Raw genomic sequence first — 10,184 nt, forward strand, 5'->3', positions numbered from 1 at the left:
ATAAAATTTAAGTACAATTCTCTTATTGTTTAAAAATTATTTAATTTTTTCATTTATTTGATTCTTAAAATTTTGTAATATTTATTTGCAAATTTGATAAGAAAATAATATTAAGCATTAAATCAAATTTTACACATAACCAAATTTTATACTGATCAAACAATAATAAATTTGTGTAAAAGTTTATTTCGATCCATTTATTCGTTTAAAAGTTATTATCTAAAACTGCAGAAAAATATAATCATTTTACTGTATAAAAGACAAATTATTTGTCATTTTGTGCAATTGGTTTCAAGATATATTCGCGGACTAATATCATTAAAAGTTTTTGAATAATAATTTTGGCTAATATTAACTTCTTTTGGCTAATTATTTAACTGATACTTTTAACTAATATTGTATAGCCAAAGCATCCTTAAATTAAATTGTGTGATTATATATGATTTAACTTATTTTATATTTTAGATTTAATTGTAATAATTATTTAATTATGATTCGAAATTGAATTTCAGAATTGAATTCAAAATTAACGAACATTATACACTATTGTAATGCATGATAAATTTTTTTATCCTTTCGACTAAATTTTCTCAATTAAAGTTCTTTTAGTTTAGTGTTTAATTTTAATTTTAGTTTGTAGTTTAGATTTACTTTATAATTTAATGATATTTTTAGCTTTTAATTTAAAATAATTTCTAATTTAATGAAATACATTTTTATGTGAGATTATTGATACGGTTTTTAAATGAAGCTTCTCGAATGTAATTGAATAAGGTGACAAAAATATCATTGACACGAAAGCAAGCATTATTTTCGCGCGAATCGTTCGCGTTTTTTCATGTCTGATAAAAAGCAATCTTGCTGAATTGCGACAGTTGTGGATGATGCAGTAACAGTGACAACTTGTCAAGATTTCCCATTTATCAATCTCCTGAGAATCTTACCCGTTTTTAGCATGCTCCGATGTATATAATTTTTAAATCTAATTCACTTACTCGGTAGTGATATTATTTACAGAATAGTCTGTAAATAATATTTGTAATTGTTGACCGTTTTATTCCGTTTGCTTCTTTCTGTTCGAGTTTCCCACGTTTTGAAGTATCCGACAACATGAGCAAAATGAAAAAAAATGCGCGATCTGTCGAGACGCGAACAACTATCTTTGGTTTGACTCATTACGAACGGATAATTCGACGAGAAACGAGGCAAGCACGTGCAATCGCCGATTTTGGCGAGTACCGAAACGCGAAATGCAATTCAAGGGAAATTAAGGATCGACAGCGGTATAATTTCGGAGAGTTCAATTCTCAATCACACGAAAGAGATGTGAAAAAAGCGTTCGCGCGGTGTCTGCAATGAAATTCACCGAAATCATACTGATCTGAATATCCGAAAAGCAAGAAAAGTGAGAGAAAGAATATAAATACGTGACAAACGTTGAATATACTTTTAATCGTAGACCACAATTTCACAACAATATTTCGACAACCAGACGGAAGCGCAGGGTAACTAACACATCAGGGATAGCCACAGACAAATCTACGATAGATAAAGAAAATGCTACATATTAAATTGTAAAGGTAATGGTAAATGATTACTTAGGTAATTATTAAAGTTATAATAACGATATGATTATTTCGTTAAAGAGATTAAGAAGGAAAGAGGAGGAAGTTGAAGAAAAGAGAGACAAAAAGTGAATGAATGACAGAAATAAGAATCATATGATAGAATCCGTTATGTCACATTCTTTACTACTCCTAGAGAGAAACAGGATAAGATATATTATGAGAAAATAATAATAATAAAGTAACGAATAATAATAATAATAGCGATTTAAGTAGAGCATAAACGACAGACGGAACGTATAGGTGCGACACGGGGTTTGAAGTGAATATTAGAGAGACCACAGGTTTTCGGACCTCATCCCCAAAACAACTTGTACAATACAAACTGATAAAATTATTGATTATTAATACTATATATATTATATATATTATATATACAGGGTGTTTCAAAAGAGTTTATAACTGCTCCAACGGGCTGTACCCTTAGTTCTCGTTTCGCTTGACATGTGTACACAAATATATAAATAATTAGACTTACGCTCACATTACATCATGTTTTTACATTTAGTTAAATTAACAAAAGACTTTAATTTTGTACCAATTAAAGTATACCTAATTGAACTTGTTATTAGAAATATTTATTTTTGAGATTTTTACTTACTATTTATTCTTAAATATTTTTTTTTTAATGTTTTACTTACAAGAGAAAGAAATCTACAGATTTCTGTTTTATAGTATTTAAATTGAAACTTTTTTTATAAAAAATGAAATAACCACTTTTGTAAATATTTCATTTTTGTTTCCATAATTAATTTATTTTTGTTTTAATCGAGCATCATGAAATTATATTCGGACGATTAAGAGGGTACGACCACGTTGAAAATGGTTTTAACAATTTTTTATCCATTCTGTTGACAAGAAAGAAAGAAAGAGCGAGAGAGAGAGAGAGAGAGAGAGAGAGAGAGAGAGGGAGAGAATGAATAACAGAGAAGTAGGATTAAATCTTAACTGTATGCACAACAAATGGCGCAGAGTTAAAATACAGTTAAACAATGACTGTCCGTATGCATACAGGAGTGCGTGCGAGAGCGTACATAAATACTATTTATAGGTCTATTTGTGATAGGCACCACATGTGCAGAATTCAGTATTATTTTACAGATGATTGGAAAAAGAAACGATCAGCACGTTTTCTTTTTCAATTAACGTTTTTGTTGTTCGTAGGCACCCCTTTAGCATATTAAACATTAAGAGAACTTTCTCCAATCGCGATGTTTATCGTCTCTCGCATCTTTTGCAAGAGACGACGCGCAAAGCTTTAAAGGAGAGATAAGATGAGAGAGTATCCTAGGAATGAAAGAATGAGAAAGAGGACAAGAAAGTGAGAGAGAGAAAGAGAGAAAGTGCGTGTAAGAGAAAGAGAAGACAACAGGGGGACATTATAGGCACACAGGCACGGAAAAAAAGGAGCATTATTATTGTGGCATAGGGTGTGGATAGAGAGACGCGTATCGATTGGTTACTTTATTATAGCGAAAGGATAATACATGTTAAATACAAGTAACGCATATTATTGATTGATTTGAAATTGTTGCCTTACTTGTGTTATGGTGTCGTGTTAAGGTCGCTATATCTTAACGAGTGAATTAACAGCGAATGTGAAAGTTTTTAAATCAATTCGCTCGAGAGTTCGATTTAGTTTTTATTCGCTGTTTATTCGCTTTCACAGTTATACGCTCGACAAAATCGGCGCCAGTACAATCGTCGCTGTAATAATGATTACAATGATTCTTATTAATTAATTATGCAAAATTTGTAATAATGTATAATTCGTTGTTAAAATCAAACGCAGACACGTATATGCACGAAAGAAAAATAAGAAAACAAGGAGGATGATATCCAAGTATTGGAATTACATGTTTTTATTGGACAAGTTATAAATAATGCTGTGCCATTATTTTCATTGTACAGGACGTTAGAAAAATGAAACTCATCGCGAATCGCAAATAGTGTTCACTCAAAAAATAGCTCTTACTCCGCAAACAGTATTCATTCAAAGAAAGTTGTTCTAATGAGATTAATTTTCCGAACTGATTAAGCATTTTTTACTTGATTTAGTGAGTACTAAATTGGTACTTTCTAAATTCGGAATTATTATCTGACGTACATTTTGATGTTAATTTATACAATAATTTTATATTGCAGGATATTTGTAAATTCAATTCTTTATAAAAACTCTACTTTTATTTATTGTAAAAAAAAGCTGTTTCATGAAAAGACAGCATTTTAGGAAAAAAAAAACCGATTAAGTTATTTATAAAAAAGGAATACCGGATAGGAATACCGATACCGACTGACGAATGAAAAATAATATTTTATTTTTCCGGAACTTCGCTTAAGCGGAGTCACCATTTTAGTTCCTACAGTACAGTACGACGATAACTAATATAACTTTCCAGTAACGTAAAAAACGAAACGGGAATAGTATTATCTTACTTATTGCATAAGTGATAAAGAAAGACGGAGTGAAAGGGAAAGAAAGAATGGGAGTAATTGTAGGAGAGACAGAGAAAAAGTGAAAAACAAGAGGATATGCCTCCGTAAAATATTATTTTTAATTTCGTGTAATCTACAATTGTACATAAGATCAGAGATAAACGCGCTGTCGATTATTTATGCGTAATATATAGGTATACATACTTATATATATACATATTATACATATACGTATATTTATCGATAATTGTGCGTCGCGAGCATTGTTCTTCGAATACAATCTTTGATCGAATGAGCAGTGAGAGGCGAGAAACAAAACACAAACGACGAAGTAGGCGAGCACATTTGTAAGAACGCGATTTCTGCGTCGCAATTAACGTAAAAGTCTATATGTAACACTCGATATTCTTAATGACGTTGTGTTGCTGCTAAGTGGGTCAACGATCAAAGTATTACACGCAAGCCTTGTCTAAAATTTAATCTTGACAGCCACGAATTTTCCCGCCGAATACAAGTCGAATGGAAATTGCACTGTGTTGTACACGCGGTCGCTGGAAGATGGCGCTGAAATACGCTCTCGGGGAATCCCATTCTGAACTACACTTCGCCAGAAGGGATTTACCAACCGGCGGCACGTCTGAACAATCTGAAGTTGTCGAGTTACCGATGGTTCGTACAAAACTCGTTTCCCATCGTCGCTCTTTTTGCGGTCGTACTTTATTGTCTTAACACCGTGTCTTCAGATATACACAGGCAAATTTACTTTTCCTAGATGATTATTTCTTCTTCTAGTGCGCTTATCATTTGATGAATGACGATGCGTCATCAATATCACCGACGCAGAAATCGCCGTTTTGAAATCTCATCAAGAATTCCATACTGTATAAAGAAACAGAAAAAAAACCGGAAAAACGAGAACAGATGAAATAGTTACTTGCATCGGTTGTGCTGTCACGTAGTTCCTAAATCGCCCTAGCCTCGCCCCGAGCGCATGATAAAATGACATAAGATGATGAATGAATGAAGAATGAACGAATATATGAAATTTATTTTATTTCGAAGTACGGTCGATAAACGATACACCGTTCGATTCTTTTTATTTCTATGTACAATAAATGCATATTGATATATTATTACCGGACTTTTTTGTCGTGTTGTTCGGAAAAGCCTAGGATTGAATGTCAATTTCTCAATCCCCTAAAATCGTAAGATCATGTATGAATATTTTTAATATATTTAATTATTTTTTAAACGGGACTTATAAAATTATTCCCATACAGCACAAAAACTTTCAATAACACTGCTGCAACATTTGCAATGTTACTGCAATATTGCTGGAATAAACTGTGCTGTATGAATTGTAAAATATATTTATGTCGATAGATTGAACTTTTTTATGCGAGCTGTTTTATACAATGTATAATTATCAAGAATTAATCGGGTCTTCCTAGATATTATTTGAATCTTTGAAGATCCTTTTTTAAGAAGCGCACGTGTCAAACATTTATCCCATTTTAAAAGAAAGAAAAAAATCCGTATACGTGACTTTTAATAAGAAATTTTTTACTAATACGCGATCATATTCCAATTAATGTCGTAATTTCGATAACTAGCCTTTTGATGCAAACGCGTTTATGAATGTCATATTTGGCACGTTCGCGAGAACGAAAAAGGAAGAACAAAGACTGGTATTCTTATCCCGCTTTTAGGCGCGATTTAAGTAAAAGTGTCTGTCATACGCGAATTAACGTGTCAGGAGGACGCTTTTAGCTAAAGTCGTCTCCCCAAAAAAGCGTGGTATAACCGGCGTAAAGAGCGACGCGCTTGTACAACTATATATACCGTTTCTCGTAAGAAGCGAAATATGTAGATACCGGTGGATCGTATTTTACCGTACGACGAAAGAGAAGTAAGTGGGACGAAGAGATTGAGGGTGCGTGAAAGAGAGAAAGAAAGAACGGTGTGATATGGACGTATTGAGAGGAGTCGTGAAAAAGTGGATAGAACGCGTGTGATATAACTGTAGTTGTATGCGGTACGATACGGATGAGAAATTATAGAAAACACGAGAGAAAAAGAGAGAGAGAGAGAGAGAGGATCTCGATTACAGAAGCAGCACATCGCAGATTATAATATAACGATATATTTATACTAATTACAATTGTACCATAACGATTATAATACTACTTATTATATTATACAGAGCCGCCGCCACCCAGTATATTTTTTACAGGTTTACATTGTATTACAGTTTATAAAGTTTGATATACAATAAAAAAAAAAAAGGAACGATTACCTAAGCGCAGCGCACGCCCGCGGCGGCAGCCGGCGCGTCTCGTCTATTTATAGGGTGAGAACAGTCGAACGATTAAGACGCCGCGGCGCGCACTGCGTCACGCTATAACTACAATACTTCCGAGTGTTGGAAGATCGACGCCACGAGAGAAGGAGATTAATCATAATAACGTTGTCGGGATGCTTCTCTCACCTTTGAGGCAAGGTGTCGACTATAAGTGTCATTCTGTCTTTGTTACTTATTAACTGCTAAAAAAGACATAATGACACTTTTGTTGATAACAACTCGTTAATATTGACATTCAGCTGGAGGCGTTGTGACTCTGTCAAAATGCTCTTTTTTCTTCGGAAGAATGTGCAAACAATTAACGATTACAAGCATCAATGGTTGGGGAAAGCACAATCGTTTGGTTTAGGAGATTAGTTGGAGAAAAATGAGAAGGAAAAGAAAAAAAAAAAGAATTCACGCTTGTCAGCTGACCTTTTACGAATAAATGGGCTTTTCTTCTTTCGTGGGGAGGAACTTAAAGAAAGATATGCAAGCTTTAAGAGAACACATGTTACACGCGATTGGCCTCGAGCTTCCAACACCCGCGCCGATAATGGATAAATGAACGCTACATAACTTGTGATACGTTTACCGCTGGTTACTACAGAGACTTCCTAGCCGATCCTACGACAGGTTCGGCACCACTAGTTCACTCACGCACACGACTCAACGTTTATACGGATTTATTATTACAGATTTATTGAGTAATATCGAATTATTGCGTATAACAGTAATTAAATTAGGTGAGATATACTTAAAACTACAGGAGAGACTACAATGTGAAAACAAGAAACAGTTACAATGCGAATCAATTATATGGTGTGAATGCGCACACGAGGCTAGGACGAGGCTAGCTACCTAAACCCCACGTTCATTCTTCAGATTACATGTAACATGCGGATTACACACAAACAAACACACATTCACATATACGCAGACACACACGATCCAATCGTATTCACTCTAAACCCTAATAAAATCTGTACATACCATTGCAATACTCGTCGTATTTCTTTTCATCCCTCCATCGTTCCGGAAAATATCTCAATCAATTTTTTGGTTAATTTTTATTAATGTAAATTATCTTTTTATTTTCACAGTTAATAATTTCGTAATTCATACCAGTAGTGTTTCTACCTGGATCATAACCGGTATCAATGAGATGCTAAGTATAATATATCTGTCAGGATTGTGTAATTTAATACTCCTCCGATTAATTGTCGAGATGTTCGACGATATCGGTCAAATTGCAACGGGATCACCTATAGAGAGTATGCGAAGTGTGCGACGGAGATAACTCGAAACTGCCTGCCTGTTTACCTGCCGCCTCCCTTTCCCCTTCCATCCCGAGAAATGCAGCCGGTGGATCACTAAATGGTCAATACCTACGCATAGCTGCGAGTAACCGGTTGTCACTCAGATTGATGAGCAGTCGAAGCAGTTTCGAAGCAAATTATTGTTATTCTGATTACATAATAAGCCGAGGGATAAGGGAGTACGGAGGAGGGCAGGAGAAAAGAAAGGGAGCGGAGGGAGAAAGACCGACGATGCGATAAAATGAGAGTAGTCTTTGGAACTCGAGGAAGGATGAGAGAGGGTGTATAAGTTTAAAGAAGGACGAAGGGAGGGCATGGAGTGCGAATAAAAGAGGAGATAGAGAAGAAGTGGGGAAAAAGAGAGAAGGCCGAAAGAAGGAGAGAGAAGGAAGGCGAGAGAAAAAGACAGAGAGAGACGAGGATAGGAGAGGCCGAATCTGAAGGAGTGGAGGCATAATTCCGAGGGGGCTTCGGCCAGGAAGGCCGGTTCCGCGAATTCGCGTAATCGATTCCGTCATGTCGCGGACCACCCGGGCACGGTCCTAATAAATAAGTAATACGTCGGTTGTGAACTGAAAGATCGGAATTCCGTGAGGAAGGCGCACGGGCTTCGGTATACATGGTGTGTTACGTGCATACGCGCGCTCTATCTCTTTTCCTCGCTCGCGCTCACCACTCACGCACACATTTTTCTCGAGTCCATTTTTGAATGATGCCCGAAACAAAGCGTGCACTATGCGCACTTGCGACAATCGTCAAACGTACTGAAGCTTGTCGCATTTTTTAATTACCATTATTATCGGACGCCACTGAGGCTGATTAACAGATCGAGAAGATTCGAAGATTATGCATTTGTTTTTCTCGCTTAAATAAGAAATAATTAGTATATTTTTAATGAATTAAAACCGTTTGTTCTGAATAGTCGGGAAAGGAACGAAGTTTAAATTCTGATTGAGGTAATATTTTTTGCAATAAGTCATATTTACTTTATGCAAATAAGGTACATTTATTTAGTGTTTTTAAATGCTTGACAGCATCATTATTGAATTGTCGAACAATTTAATTTGTGGTATTATTAGTTCAGTTTTTAATTTCTGATTGCATTTTAAGTTTGACAGTTGGCACGCAGTTTACATAACTAAAAAATGTATTAAACATATAAATATTATTGAGCGAAAGATCTAAGCCTTAATCATATTAACTCTCTTTTATTTATTTGATTTAATATATTTTTGATGCAGATTTCTAAAGAACGAGATATGTTCCTAACGGAATGAAATGATTTTGTTGATACATTTTTATCCTTTTTTTTTAACAATAAACATTGCTTTGAACGCTAACATACGTTAAATTTTACGTGCAAATGAGCGAAGTAAGTGATTTCAATTTTTGAAATCATTTACCTCGAGCGCTAAGTTATATGTCTTCAATGGTTAATGTGATCGGTAGTATAACAGTAATGTAGATAAATGATTTCAATTTTTAAATTTTGCCATTTTATTGAGAAGATTTACACGTCATATATATACGTATGTAATAATATAAATATTATTAACAGATAATTTAGTTTTCCTATTTACATTTGATTTTTTTATTGTAGGTATAATATAAAAATGGATAACAATGAATATAGTATATCATTTTAAGATTAAATTTAATAATGTACTTATTTTTTTCCTTTTAAATTAATTATGTCCTTTATATTTATTTTGTCATTAAAAGTGTAAAAAGTATAAAAATCTTATTTTATATTAAATCCTATAAAAATCTATTCAAAAATTATTTTTGAAAAATGGATTATGTTATATTAATCAACAGTAATTTGTTTCCTAGGAAAATTTACATATCAATAGCAATACTGTATCACTCAAGATCGATAGCGTTCCAGGATTGATAAATGAATAGTTTAGATATGAACCAGTAATTTTAATCGTGCAACTAATGAAACGAGACAATCGGTAAGAATTTGAAAACTCTTATTAGAACTCTTATAAGAAAATACTAATTAATTCGTTGCCAGACTACTTTTAAATACCGTTTCCGAGAATGCGGGGATATGAAACTAATATGAAAATCTATATATTGAAAATCTATAAATTTCAGTACTTGCAGTGAAACAACAGAACGTAGTCCTTGCAGAAAACGGACGGGTTGAAGAGAGGCGGAGGGGGCGGGGGAGAGGGCGATGTGACATATCACGCACGCGTGTATTCGCTCGAATTTCTACAGACTTTGCAACACTTTGCTCTCGAACTATTTTAAAGATACCTATAAATACGTGCATGCCGTACGGTAATATACGGCAAGTGCGTCCGCAGACGGCAAACATACCGTATCTGGCTTGTCGTTTAAGTAAAATCGGTCGCAACGAAAAATTAATTATTAACCGTAACTCATTGTGCGTATCTATGTGTGTGTGTGTGTGTGTGTGTGTGTGTGTGTGTGTGTGTGTGTGTGTGTGTG

This window comes from Trachymyrmex septentrionalis, unplaced genomic scaffold (assembly GCF_001594115.1).
Source record: "Trachymyrmex septentrionalis isolate Tsep2-gDNA-1 unplaced genomic scaffold, Tsep1.0 scaffold17, whole genome shotgun sequence".
NCBI lineage: Eukaryota > Metazoa > Arthropoda > Insecta > Hymenoptera > Formicidae > Trachymyrmex > Trachymyrmex septentrionalis.